Below are 13,634 nucleotides of genomic sequence, written 5' to 3' on the forward strand. Positions count from 1 at the left end.
AGTGGGCACATTTACCTCTGTGTGTTCAGGTATTTGGGTTGTTGTCAGTAGGGATGGTGGCGGCACCACTGGATTTTTAGGAAAGAAGATAACATTGTTTATCTTGTCTTGGTTCTGGGACCCAGTCATCACACTGTTTCCAACTCACTGGCTCTTTTAAGAAAAACTTTCTACAAATATTCCCAAAAAAAGAAGTCATTCATATATTTAATCAGTGAATTAGTTGAGAGCTTTGATGATATTGCAAGGCTATCTCTCTCTCTCTCTTTCTCTCCTCCCGCCCCTGCCCCACACACATACACATATACAAGCATGAGTGCCCACACTACAGTATCTGTCTTTGAGAACTTTCTAGAAAGGCAGCTCTCATACACTAAGGAAGAGTTAGAAGGCCTTCACATCATTGAGGAAAGAAGATGGTAGTGTCCATGATTTTCTGTAGAGCCATGGGCAGGGTGACTGGACAGAAAAGTTCAAAGTCTCTCTCGTTGTGCTAAGGGTTGAAGGAGGTATAGAGCTCATTCTCTGAAAATGCTGGGTCCCGTTTTCAGGTGTTTTTCACAGGGGAAGTGTTATGGTCTGAATGTTGATTTCTCCCCAAAATTCGTATGTTGAAATCTAACCCTCAAAGGTGACGGTATTAGGAGGTAGGGCCTTTGGCAGGTGATTTGGTCATAAGGGTGGAGCCCTCACAAATCGGATTAGTGCCCTTATAAAAGAGGCTCCAGAGAGCTCCCTTGCCCCTTCCACCATGTGCGGACACAGCGAGAAGTCGGCCATCTGCAACCTAGGAGAGGACCCTCACCAGAACCCAACCAGGCTGACACCCTGATCTTGGACCTCCAAGCCCCAGAAATGTGAGACATAAATCTCTGCTGTTTATAAGCTACCAGTCTGTGGTATTTTGTAAGAGCAGCCCAAATGGACTGAGACAGGAAGACACTGATTTACAATGACAAACATGCTACACTCTCAGCCTATATCTCCCCAACAAAATCTAACTCTGCTGGCCACTTCTGCCTCTCAGGTCCCAACAGTCTGAAAAGGGACCCCTCTGTTCCCCCAGGCATTACCCAGGTGGATTTCAACCATTTACTCTCCTTCCCCAGACACGTGAGAACTATGGTACCCTTACAACCATCTCATCAGTAATCAATCAGTATGGCAGAGGTATTCAATAGGTGAACAGAAGGGGCAGAGAAGAGAGGCATGCTTACTAGGAAAAACAACACAGTAATTATGAGATACCACCACCACCACCACCATCACCATGCCCAAAACACTAATAAAGAGAAGCACCAAAGATTTGAACTTTTCCTTTGGTATTTCCTGGGTTACAAGATGTAGGGTGGTGATTTTTTAACCCATCCTCAATTTTTTTTTACCTAAAAAAAATCATAGAACCCAAGAATTTGGAGCTAGGTTGTCATTAGAAAGTATATACCCCTCAACTTTTAGATGAGGAAACTTCTGCAAATTAGGAGGTGCACTGTGATTTATCCAAGATTATTAGGATTCGGAGAAAGTCCTATGATTAGAACCCCCCCACTTTGCTGTCCCTTATCCCACTGTACAATGGTGTCACCAGTCAGTCATCCAATGTCCCTTTCTAATTTAACTGGCACCAAACACACACACATACACACACACAAACACACACACACAGGAATCATTCTTACGGTACAATTATTTCATCATCATTGTTCATTCACAGGTGCATTTACAAATCATTTTGAGACAATTCAAGTCTTAGCACTACTCATGACAAGCTTTAGACAAAATTCAACACCCATTTATGATAAAAACCCTCCAGAAAGTAGGCATAGAGGGAACTCTTCTCAACATAATAAAGGTCATATATGACAAACCCACAGCCAACATCATCCTCAATCGTGAAAGACTGAAACCATTTCCACTAACATCAGGAACAAGACAAGGTTGCCCACTCTCACCACTATTATTCAACATAGTTTTGGAAGTTTTAGCCACAGCAATCAGAGAAGAAAAAGAAATAAAAGGAATACAAATCGGAAAAGAAGAAGGAAATCTGTCACTGTCAGCAGATGACATGATAATATACGTAGAGAATCCGAAAGATGCTACCAGAAAACTACTAGAGCTAATCAATGAACTTGGTAAAGTAGCAGGATACAAAATTAATGCACAGAAATCTCTTGCATTCCTATGCACTAAGGATGAAAAATCTGAAAGAGACATTAAGAAACTCCCGGGAGGGGAGGTGTGGAGAGTGACCTGTGCTCGCACACAGGCTTCTTGGTGGCCACAACAGCAGCCTTAGCATCTAATGCCCCTCTCTGGGGTCCCCGCTGATAGCCGAGGCTCATGCCTGTCTCTGGAGGTCCTTTGAGCTCTTAGGCAGGTGCAGACTTTTTCCCGGACTCCCTCCCGGCCAGCCGTGGGGCACTAGCCCCTGCAGGCTGTATTCACGCCGCCAACCCCAGTCCTCTCCCCACGCTCCGACCGAAGCCCGAGCCTCAGCTCCCAGCCCCGCCCGCCCCGGCGGGTGAGCAGACAAGCCTCTTGGGCTGGTGAGTGCTGGTCGGCACCGATCCTCTGTGCGGGAATCTCTCCGCTTTGCCCTCCGCACCCCTGTGGCTGCGCTCTCCTCCGTGGCTCCGAAGCTTCCCCCGCCCCCCCGCCCACCTACCGCCTCCGCCAGTGAAGGGCCTTCCTAGTGTGTGGAAACTTTTTCTATTTCACAGCCCCCTCCCAGAGGTGCAGGTCCCTGTCCCTATTCTGTTGTCTCTGTTTTTCCTTTTTTCTTTTGCCCTACCCAGGTACGTAGGGAGTTTCTTGCCTTTTGGGAAGTCTGAGGTCTTCTGCCAGCGTTCAGTAGGTGTTCTGTAGGGGTTGTTCCACATGTAGATGTATTTTTATTGTATCTGTGGGGAGGAAGGTGATCTCCGCGTCTTACTCTTCCACCATCTTGAAGCTCTTCTCAACAATTTTTTAAAAAAAATTGTGAAAGATGAAACATACATGAAAAATTTGTGGAATTCCCTAATCACCTCCCTGGACCTCAGAATCTGACAAAACATAGAGTGGATTCTACTATTCTCAAAACCCTGTCCTCAAACTATTTGGTTCCAAATACAGTGCCAAGTATTTTTGCTTGGAAAAATTCCAGCTCAGCTAGCAACATGAGGGACCAGAAATCTCCCAAGACAGCTTGATCCATCACAGTTTAGGTCAACGACCTATGAAGTTAAAGGTTACAAAAAGAAAGAAAATCTTCTAAAGGGAATAAAAAATGGATACTCCCAAATGCTGGGTCACTCAGGCACTAAAGAAGATCTATGGTCCCCTGCAATTGGCTGCTCTCCAGGGCACTGCAGAAGAGGCAACCACTTTATCTTACAATTGTAAGCACACAGAGGAGGAAAAACAGTATATGTGAGGTTCACAAGAAAGGCTACCAACCTTTCCAACAAGAAGGAGTAATGCTTCTGGCTCGCAGCCAAAAGGAATGCTAACCAAATGTTTCACATAAGGTCAGTTTCTCTAGTAGGGCAATGCTTTGAGCAACCCAAAGTATTTAAGTGGCCTCATTAACCTTCCTAACACCCCTAGATGTAAATAGGTAGTGATGAGGAATACTGCCATATTCTTCAGGGAGAAAGACAGTGGTGCAGAAGGTTAAGAGATTAGATTCTAGGAGCATATTAGTTGTGTCACTTAGGGGAGCTAGTCTCTGTTGCCAGGTCCCCCCTCTCATCATAGAAGTACAAAGCAAGAGTTTAACCAGGCTGTAAAGGTTCAATTTTATGGCCATAGTAAATGAAAGTATGGGACCGTCTTTCCTTGGTGTGAACTTACTTCTTTTCAAATGCCTTGGAATAAAATTTGACATTGCACATTCAAAAGTAGTAACCATATTACTTTTAGGATTGATATATGAGGGATACAGAAATCCAATAAACTGAATAATTCAAATCACAAAGCCATTTAATTTGGCAGATACAAACTGACAACTGTGAAGCCCATTCATCCTGCCCCCACCAGATACCTGAGTGTGTGGTCTCCCTCTTCACCAGAGTGTATTTCTTTTTGACTATAGGACTGAATAACTCATTCCTACCTCTCATCACATCCCCCAGTGGCCTACTGGCAGCAAATCACTAAGCACAACAGCATAGTCTCTGAGGTAGCAGTGATGGCCTTAGTAGACAAAGTTCATTTGTGTCTTCATGTAAAGTAATAAAATTCAGCTGGCATTAAAGAAAAGGTTGAGCCATCATGAGCATATTAACTAAATGACTCGTTTTATCTAGAGACACTATAGAACTCAACTCTGACCTCCATTAATTATGAAAGACACAGGTGTTTTAAAATGACATTCTCTTAGAATACCTCAGTTGGTCTCTGATGAATATAGCTATAAAATCGAAGGAAAAAATTCCAAGTTCTTATTGAACATGTAGGTTAGAGGCTTGCTTATAACTGAGGAACAGAAGATGAAATAATTAAGAAAGATAGACTTGCACTTGGCTCTAAGAAAATCAAGTAAATTGAAAAGAGACAGTAAACCTATAAAAAATGTTTTAAACAACAGTGATAGAAACTTATGTTTGTTGTTTAATAAAAGTTTAGACCATTGTTGATGATGAAACAATCTGAGGACAGAATACCCACTGCACGTAAACTGTGACCATTTGGGTAAATCTGATAGTGAAGTTAGTCTCACCTGTACCTGTGCCAGCTTCATCCACTCTGTGATTTCCGTTCACTGCACGATTCTATCCTAACTTTGTCAATGACCCACTGGCACAGAGCCTGACACTGTGACTTCCTACATGACACCCGAATTTTCAGTTGCATTGATAGACCTAAAGATTAAAATATAAATGTGTGACTTTGAAGCTAAAGTAGTAACTATATCCTTTATAGCACAAAATGTTTTCATAAAAATTATTTTAATTATCTACATGTAAATATTTAATACCTCAAACACATCAGAATTTTAAGAATATGAAGATTTAATTTCAGCATGTAATCTTGTCATGTACTTCACAAACCTATCTATACTTGCTATTCCTAAGACTTTCACTATGCCGATTGATTCTAAACAAATTCTAGGAGCCTTTATTTTTTTCTGTTGTTATAACCGTTCCAAAAATATCTCCTTAATGTTCTTTTCCCATAAGTTTCTGGGAGTTTAATTCAGTTTTAATATTACCAAGTTATCTTAAAGATATAGTGCTATATTTAAATAGTGAGATCACATTCAGATCACAGTTTTTGAATGCTTATTTTTTTTTACTTTGCTAATATATTTTGAAATATGGTGAAAAATGTATAATATTATAATGTCATATTATGAGCTACCTCCTCAGTCAGAATTTTTCAACCCTCTTCAAAAAGAAATAAATATATGTACTTTAGGCTATAAAACATTTTAAAGAATTCTGATTTTATTATTGTTGTTGTTACCGTATGTGTCTAGTACTCACTCTCCCAAAATTGTATTGACTTATCTCATTACCTAGCCCCAAAAGTCTATTTCAAACCCCTGAAAAGTCTTGGTTACTATAAATAGGTTTCAAAGAATACATCAAAACCAAAATCAAACCATTTTAATAGTGCTCTTATATGTTTAAATACCAAGATTAAAAGGCACAGAAGTAGATGGATAACCTCTTACTATTTGGCAAGTAGAATCAAATAACAAAGGTGGATTTTTAGTGGCATGCAAAAATTAAGACCAGTGTTGTTAGCAAATTTCAGAGATATGAAACCAGAAAAACCTTTTCCCATAAGCATATTTAGGGACAAAGTTATTAATCAATACTGTCAATAATCACACTGATAATTTAAATTTTATTATGTTCTAAGTATTATGTGCAAATCTCTAAGTGCTTTGAGGATTACAGATGGTGACTCACTGCTCTAAATTGACCTCACGACTTCTGCTTTTGCTGGTCCATTGGGTATTTGATTTGTTCCTTTCATTTTTCAGTTAATAGAGATCATTTTTCATTTGAAAAAATACTAACTGTGTTATTCTATGATTCCTTTCACCGATGTTTTCCTAGGAATATTCACTCTTCATATTATCTCCATGTACACTATTTTTCTGGGTTATCTTCAGAGTTAGTAAAATCTGTGATTTTTTTCTCATGTATCTTCAAATAATCGAAGAATTACAGCTCATTTCTCAAATGCTCAGTCCCAGCTGATGTCATTACAACAAGCTGCACTTTCAAATCTCACTCCTAAATCTTATCTTTGACGCTTGCCCTCAGCCACCAATCGTGATTGGCCATCAACCACTGTCAAACCCAGCTCTGAAATACTTCTCAAATCTGATTTATCTCCATGTGCACTTTCACTGCCTAAGTTTAAGTTCTCACTACTGTCTCCTGATCCACAGCCCCCGATTGCTATCCATACCTCCAAACTCTAGTGCATTCTGCACGCAGTGTGGTGGAAGCAACTCCCTAATGCAAATCTGAGCATGTAAATGTATGGCCTTAGAAATCTCCTGAGTTCCTACTGTCTTTAGCAGAGGTTCTCAGATTTTCCAGGCCAGGAGATTACCAGAGGCTCGATTAAACCAAACATTCCAACATTACTTCTAGAAAGTCTAATTCAAATGTTCTGAGGAGAGGCATGGCCATCAGCATTCTTGAAAGGTTTCTCAGACCACTCTCCTAATGGCCAGACTTGGAACCACTGGGCTAGAGGATGAAATCCCAGCTGCTCCATAATCTAATGCTCCAGCCCCATCTACAATTACTCCTCCTCTCCATCACTAACAGGTCCAGTCAAGGTGTGTTCCTTTCAGTGTCATCAGGATCTCTGACTTCCCCATTCTGTGGTCCTTCTGGCAGGAAGACTCTCTCCCACCTGCCAGACCCCTAATTCCTCTCCGAGGCCCAACTGAAAAAGCACCTTCTCAGTGCACCCTTTTCACCCCCAAGGACCATCACCTTTCTTTCCTCTTGGTGTTTCCAGGGCCCTTTATTCAGGCCTCCCTGGAGAACTTAATTGCTTATATTCCTCATATCCACCAGGCCAGGAGTGAGGAAACCTTTTCACGGGCTAAGTAGCAGCTACTGCACCTTTGTGGTCCTGTTGGAACTACTCATCTCCACGGTGAAAGCAGGAAGGCAGCCACAGGCAATATGCAAATGAACAGATGTGGCTGTGTGCCAACAAAACTTTATTTACAAAATCAGGAGGCCAACCTAGGGGCCTTAGCCTGCCAATCCTTGCACTAGGCTCTAAAGTCTTTATCAGGTAGAGTCTGCTGCATCTTCGTTTCACCAATGTCTAGGATACTCCCTGGCACGCAGTAGGTTCAATAAATATTTGATGAATGAAGAGTAACTATGTGAACTAATAAATTCTGATGGACCCCATGTGGGACTGGCTAGGAAACAAGCTCTCAACACTCAACACTTGTAGCACACACATGCACTCAAAGAGGTTGGTTAATTTTTATCACACTCCTTTGTTGACTCATTCAGGGAATATGGGGAAAGGGAAGACTGTATGTATATTTATAACCTAATAAGTCACTATCCTGCTAGGTCTATCTTCACCCCACCTCCAGCAGAGAAGAAAATGCAGAGATTATTTTGTTTTTTTATAACAGCGAAAGGAAGACAATGGTTGGACGTCTTTCCCACAGGAGTGTCTGCAGACCACCTGTTCGTTAAAAGCTCACACTCTGGGACCACCTTCCAGCCCCCTGGATCAGCAGAGCTGGGAGGAGGGGCAGAGGAAGCTTCACTCTGAATGAATGCCCCGGGTGATAGTTAGGTTCACTGCTGTTGCTAAATTCTGGGCAGAAAGGTACCAAAGCATGTAGACAAAGAATGGATTATCTTTTTTTAACACAGATTAGGTTGATTAATCAAACAGGCCTGTTGGCAGACAGGGGAGAAGAGGGGGAAGGAGGAAGCTAAGCAAAGAGCATCTTAAGGGCAAAACACACCCATGAAGCAAGAGCCAACAGGGAGAAGGAAATATTTAAACCTTAAAGTACAGTTGAAAACAAATTCCTGTTGGGGTGGGCTAAAAATGAAAACCAGAAATGACAGCTCCATCCTTCCTTTCATCACCAGCTGTTTTCCTAAGATATACTTAATGTAAATACAATGTCCACATCATCATTACCTTGGGTTTCTTTGCATGTTGGGGGTTTACTGCTTTTTGGATTCACTCCTAATTGCTGATTTCACTCCACTTAGCGAGAGTTCCCTTTAATTGTATAAACTTGACTAAAATGTGTCCTTTGGAAAACAGAAAGAAGCTGTGGCTACTGGAAGCAGAATTGCTGATCTCGTAAAATTCTCCAGTTTTCCTTTGAATTATAGACTGCTTCCAACAGATTAATGCCAGGTAAAACTTTAAACGGAAAACAGTAATTATAACCACCAGAAAAAAAGGGAATTCTATTGGTCAGTTTTCAAAGGTGACACTTATGTGACTCTAAAATTTAGCTCCGCTTGTTTAGAACCAATGGCAAAATCATTTTGAAAGGAGGAATTTACACTAATTACATAGAAGCCTGCTCATTCATTTAATGTGATCTTGTGAGAACTTATGCTTGGAAAAGTTAAAGCAAATTCAGCCCCAGCATAACAAAAGGCAAGTTAATCTTTCCTTTTTATATTTATTTCTGAAGAGTCAAACCATGGGCAAAAAAGCTGTTTAAAGGAATGCACTACAATTTGTCAAGACCACTTTGCTGTGACAGTAGGAAAGACCAAGCTTTGTCTTGAAAGCACTGGGGTTTAGTTTTTTTATTTTTACTAGTAAACATGCTGATTAGAAATCCGTACTATTTGTCACACAGATACGTGTACAGAAATATCTTTCAATATACGGAAATAGTCTATTGACTGTAACGGCAAGTCAAAGAGTTCCGTACAAGGCACACACATGGCTCTGGGCTGGTACTCACATGGGTACCAGCATCCCTGGTACCCTTTCAATTGATATCTTCATAATGTTCCCATTTTAGTAGAGTTGAAACTAAAAATTTCCCAAGACATACATAAATCTTATATTTGTCATCAGTTATGATTTTCACCTGACCCAGTGTTGGGTCTATGAGCTTCAATCCCATCACCTTAGTCATCGGCAGATGGGTGGGCCTCCTGGACTCACAGGCACGTGCCTGAGAGCTCACAGGTGAGTGTCCTTCCTAAAATATCATAGGTTGCAAGACTATGCCCTTCAATGATATGTTTCTATTACACTGAAGCTTGTTAGAGAAGAGTAAGGTAACCAGAGGTCAACTTACAAGAAGAAAATGAAGAAAGACCAAGAAACAAACAGAAAAGCTGGAAGAAACTCACTTTCTCTTTGATGAGAAGCTCTTTTTTTCATTACTATTGTAGAGCTTTACACTTTACAAAAATATGGCTAATTTGTAAATGCCCTGATTATTGGCAAGCACTGCTTTGTGTATGGATCAAGTTAGTTGCCATTTGGAATAACATTTGAATTCAGCACAGAATCACTTGTCATGCATACACTGAACCCAAAACACTAAAGACAGACTCATTTGGAGAATAAAATGTCGTCACTCTCTCTCAGACCTGCTGTTACAATCCTATACACCACGAAACTGAAACTTTTATCAACTTTGTGAACTATTATTACTATCATTACTTTTATAATTATACACAAACCTCTAAACGTCAACATAGTCTTTCATTTGGAATTTTCATGTATATATAAAGTAGAAACTGCTTTTAGTAGGTTCTTTTAACAAAGAAGTATACACATCGTCCATAAACGATTATCCCAGTAGTATAAACAAACAGAAATCAAACACTGTGGGGATATTACTGAAAAGGTTAACTGTGATTATTTCTGAAATTGTGTTCTTTCTTTATGCTTTACAGTATTTTCTACATTCTCTAAAATGAAAGTGCCTGGGTCTCATCACTGAAAATACAAACATTATTAGTTTTTAAAGAGGCATGGGTAAAACAGAATATGAATATCAATGCTTTTAAAATAATATGAAAGATTATGTGCACCTTTGAAATGGTACATTTAAGGATCCTTCCAGAAATTGCATGAATTCAGATGCAACTACCTTCGGGTACTACATAACCACAAATCACCTAAAGAGAAGTGGCTTTTTGGGTTGGTTTTGTTTGTTTGGTTTTGTTTTTGTTTTGCAGCAGAAGAACATCTTTTTGCAAAGAATTTTTAACTGATTTCAATTTCAGGAACATAAAGTATCACTGCTATAAAGTGAAACCATCCAATAAATAGCTTTACAAGGCCTAGTGCTCACTATGAAAAAACAAAAATACTATCACTGTATTTTTCCACTGTTCATATGTTTAAACCATTACGGATTTCTGCAAAATACACCTGCTATCTAAACTTCTTTTGCTAGGTCAAGCCCTCCTAAACAGGAATCTGAGGGCTGGGTTATTTTTAAAGTTGTATAACTGTCTCACACTCCCTCTCAAACCTTCTGGGCCTAATCCCAGGAACTATCTTAGGTAAGATTGCTAGTCTCCGCACTCAGTGCTATCTGCCCAAAATGCATATGCACAGGCATGCCGAAACCCACAGATACCCACACAGCTGCCCCACCACTGCACACTTACAGGATGCCTGTCATTGGGACAATCTCTCTTCCTGGATTATTTCACTTAATCCTCAGAACAGCTGAAAGGGGTAGAAATAATTTTATCAACTTTAAAGATAAGAAAATTCGATTCCAAAATGGGCTCAAGGTCATGCAGTTAAGCAAGTCCATCTACCCCTTTCTTTCGTTTTGTTACTGAGTAGCCACAATGTACCACGTCCTGTTCTAGAATAGAAATACAGCCCATGCTCCTAGGGTTGATTATCTGAAATTCAAGTTTAACTGCACATCCTGAACTTTTATGTGTTAAGTCTGGTGATCCTATATTGCTCCTGGTCACCATGCCATAGTGCAAGCTAGGTTGACTCAGTGGGTAGGCCAATCCCTCCCATGGCTGGCCTGGGAATGGGGTGAAATGAGATGGATGGAGACCTTAAGAAACTCTGGAATGGAGACCTCCAGGGAGGCTGGGATGGAGACTTCCAGGAATACTGGGATAGAGACTTCCGGGGATACTGGGATGGAGACCTCCAGGGATGCTAGAATGGGGACTTTCGGGGACACTGAGCAGGAAACCTTCAGGCAGGCTGGGATGGAGCCCTCAAGGAATAATAGAATGGAGCCCTCCAGGGGTACTGGGATGGAGACTCTCAGGAATAGGTGGCCCCTGGGGACAATCCTCAGGTGCTGTCTGCAGTCAGGACAAAACTACGCTGATGTCTCTTCCACATCTTCGTTTTCTCAGTGGCTTCTCACATCCCCATTAGGAGAATCTGTGTCACTGACCAAAAGCCTACCACCTGCAGAGCGTAGGCATATATGTGACACTGTCCTGTTTGTGTAGTGCCGAGGACCTCCAGAAACAATGGAGAGTCTTTTGAGTCAAGCTCACAGGAAAACTGTTTCCAAAGCTCTTTAGAGTTGAATGAGACATGCAGGACTCAGCTACACCAGTTGAGGTCATATTTGCACCTGCTACCCCAGCAGGGGGCCCTTCCCCTTGGCTAAGGGTGAGAGTCCATTTTCCCTAAGGATTAGCTTTGGGATTTAGAGACTGCTACTCCCTGTATCTTGCCCAACTGTAGGCATCTGGAATAAATCTGCTACAACCTCAGCCCCCCTTTCCCTAAGTGTCCTACCAAATGCAGAGGGTCACACATACAAATCAAATCCTGGAAGTAAATATGGTGAATCAACAGATATCTTTGAGCTTCTACCCAGAGGAGAAAGTGTGCTACATTTTAGAGAAAACAAGAAAAGACAGCCACATCCTCTACCATCTGGTACGTCACTATCTAAGAATGGGAAAGGGGAGAGTGAAACGTGAACAGAAATAATGCAATAAGTGCAGTAATGTAGAGAGATGGTAGGTGTGCCAACAGAACCATACAGAGCAGGGAACATAGCAGCTCAGTCCCAAAGGAGGACCCTTGAGCCAGATCTTTACAATGAGTATGAGGTCACCCAGTGGATAACTTGAGATGTGGGTGGGTGGTTAGCTAGTATTCTAGGAAAGCAAAAGAGATTACCAAATCCCAGAGGCAAGAAAGAGAACATTCTATAGTTGTGGGCAACATAAATAATTCCACTTGCCTGGACTATGTGAGAATGAAAAGTGTGTCTCTATAGGATGTAGGATGACAAGCCAGAGGGTCTGATGGGCCACACCAAAATAGCCTAATAAATCCAAATTAATCCAGATGATCCCTGGAGAAAACAGTATTTCTATAACATAAGTGAAGGCATACAAGTCATAAGAGTTCCAGTAGGAGCTACTGAGGGGTGTATTTTTAAAAGATGACTTTGGCCATGGTATGCAGAAGGAGTAGAAAATCTGGAGGCCAGGAGACCAGTTAAAAAGCCCTGCAGGTCTTCCCTGGTGGCGCAGTGGTTGAGAGTCTGCCTGCTGATGCAGGGGACACGGGTTCGTGCCCCGGTCCGGGAATATCCCACATGCCGTGGAGCGGCTGGGCCCATGAGCCATGGCCGCTGAGCCTGCGCGTCCAGAGCCTGTGCTCCACAACGGGAGAGGCCACAGCAGTGAGAGGCCCGCGTGCTGCAAAAACAAAAAACAAAAAACAAAAAACAAGCCCTGCAGTGCATGGCCCAGGCTCCCAGTGATGGAATTTGATGGAAGTCAGCATTAGAAATCCCCCAGGTAGTCCCAATGGGCTTAAGTAAGTAAAAGAATACCAAGTAAGCCCATCCAATCCATACTCACTGTCCACTCAATAAACACTAAAAGAGATACAAGTGACACGTTAAGTGCCAGGAACTAAGCCGACTTCTGCCTGTTCATTTAAGTTATGACCGTACGTCTTGAGTCTTCAAGCGTTGGGTGGATGAACGAGGTCTTCTTAAGATCTGAGAGCAAAAGCAGTGATTCTAGAAACTGTTCAGTGTTTGTCCAGAGCTTAAGCCAGATTTAGCTTCACTCATGTAGAAATTGCACAACCTCTCTTGCTATGAAATGTATGTTTCATAATCTAGTACATTTGGCCAAAACAGATAATGTGCACTCCTCTGCCTAAAGTGCTTTCCTTGAAGGCCAGAAGAGTCCAAATCTACAAATCATCTATTTGGGTTATTACATCATTTTTCCTAAGAGATGAATATAAAATGTTTTTTAAACATCATCCTCAAAACACACTGGCAGGATAGGTGATTTGAAGGCAGGAATTACACATGTTTTCTAAGGACGTCATGGTAAATACGAGGGATGCAAAACAAGATCTGTTCTGATTGGGTTCCAGTGGCCTCACCTTCAAACTGCAAGGTCAGGCATTGACCTGGAGACAGGAGCACGTGCTCCTTAAGAGAAATAATAATAACAACTCTCTTGAATTCTCAATTGACTGGTAAATATCATAATGGGGGTCACAAAGAAAGGTAGTGATGGGTGTTGGAACGGGTATCAAGGTCTCCTGATGTCTAGAATTGTGCTGAAGAGTATACTGACAAATAAGAACATGGTTTTTGGAGTCAAACTGTCTGGGTCTGAAACCTGAGTCCATCTTTGATTAAACATAATAAATGTGTCCCCGGGGTA

At 41.5% G+C, this 13,634-nt stretch overlaps 1 protein-coding gene across 3 annotated transcripts in view; it reads right to left on the bottom strand.

The window, feature by feature from the left end:
* Positions 1–13,634, bottom strand: part of SEMA5A (semaphorin 5A) — a 493,904-nt gene that overhangs the window by 245,625 nt on the left and 234,645 nt on the right. The gene's annotated exons all lie outside the window — the stretch shown is intronic.

The sequence above is a fragment of the Mesoplodon bidens genome (assembly GCF_964165515.1).
Source record: "Mesoplodon bidens genome assembly, chromosome: 4".
NCBI lineage: Eukaryota > Metazoa > Chordata > Mammalia > Artiodactyla > Ziphiidae > Mesoplodon > Mesoplodon bidens.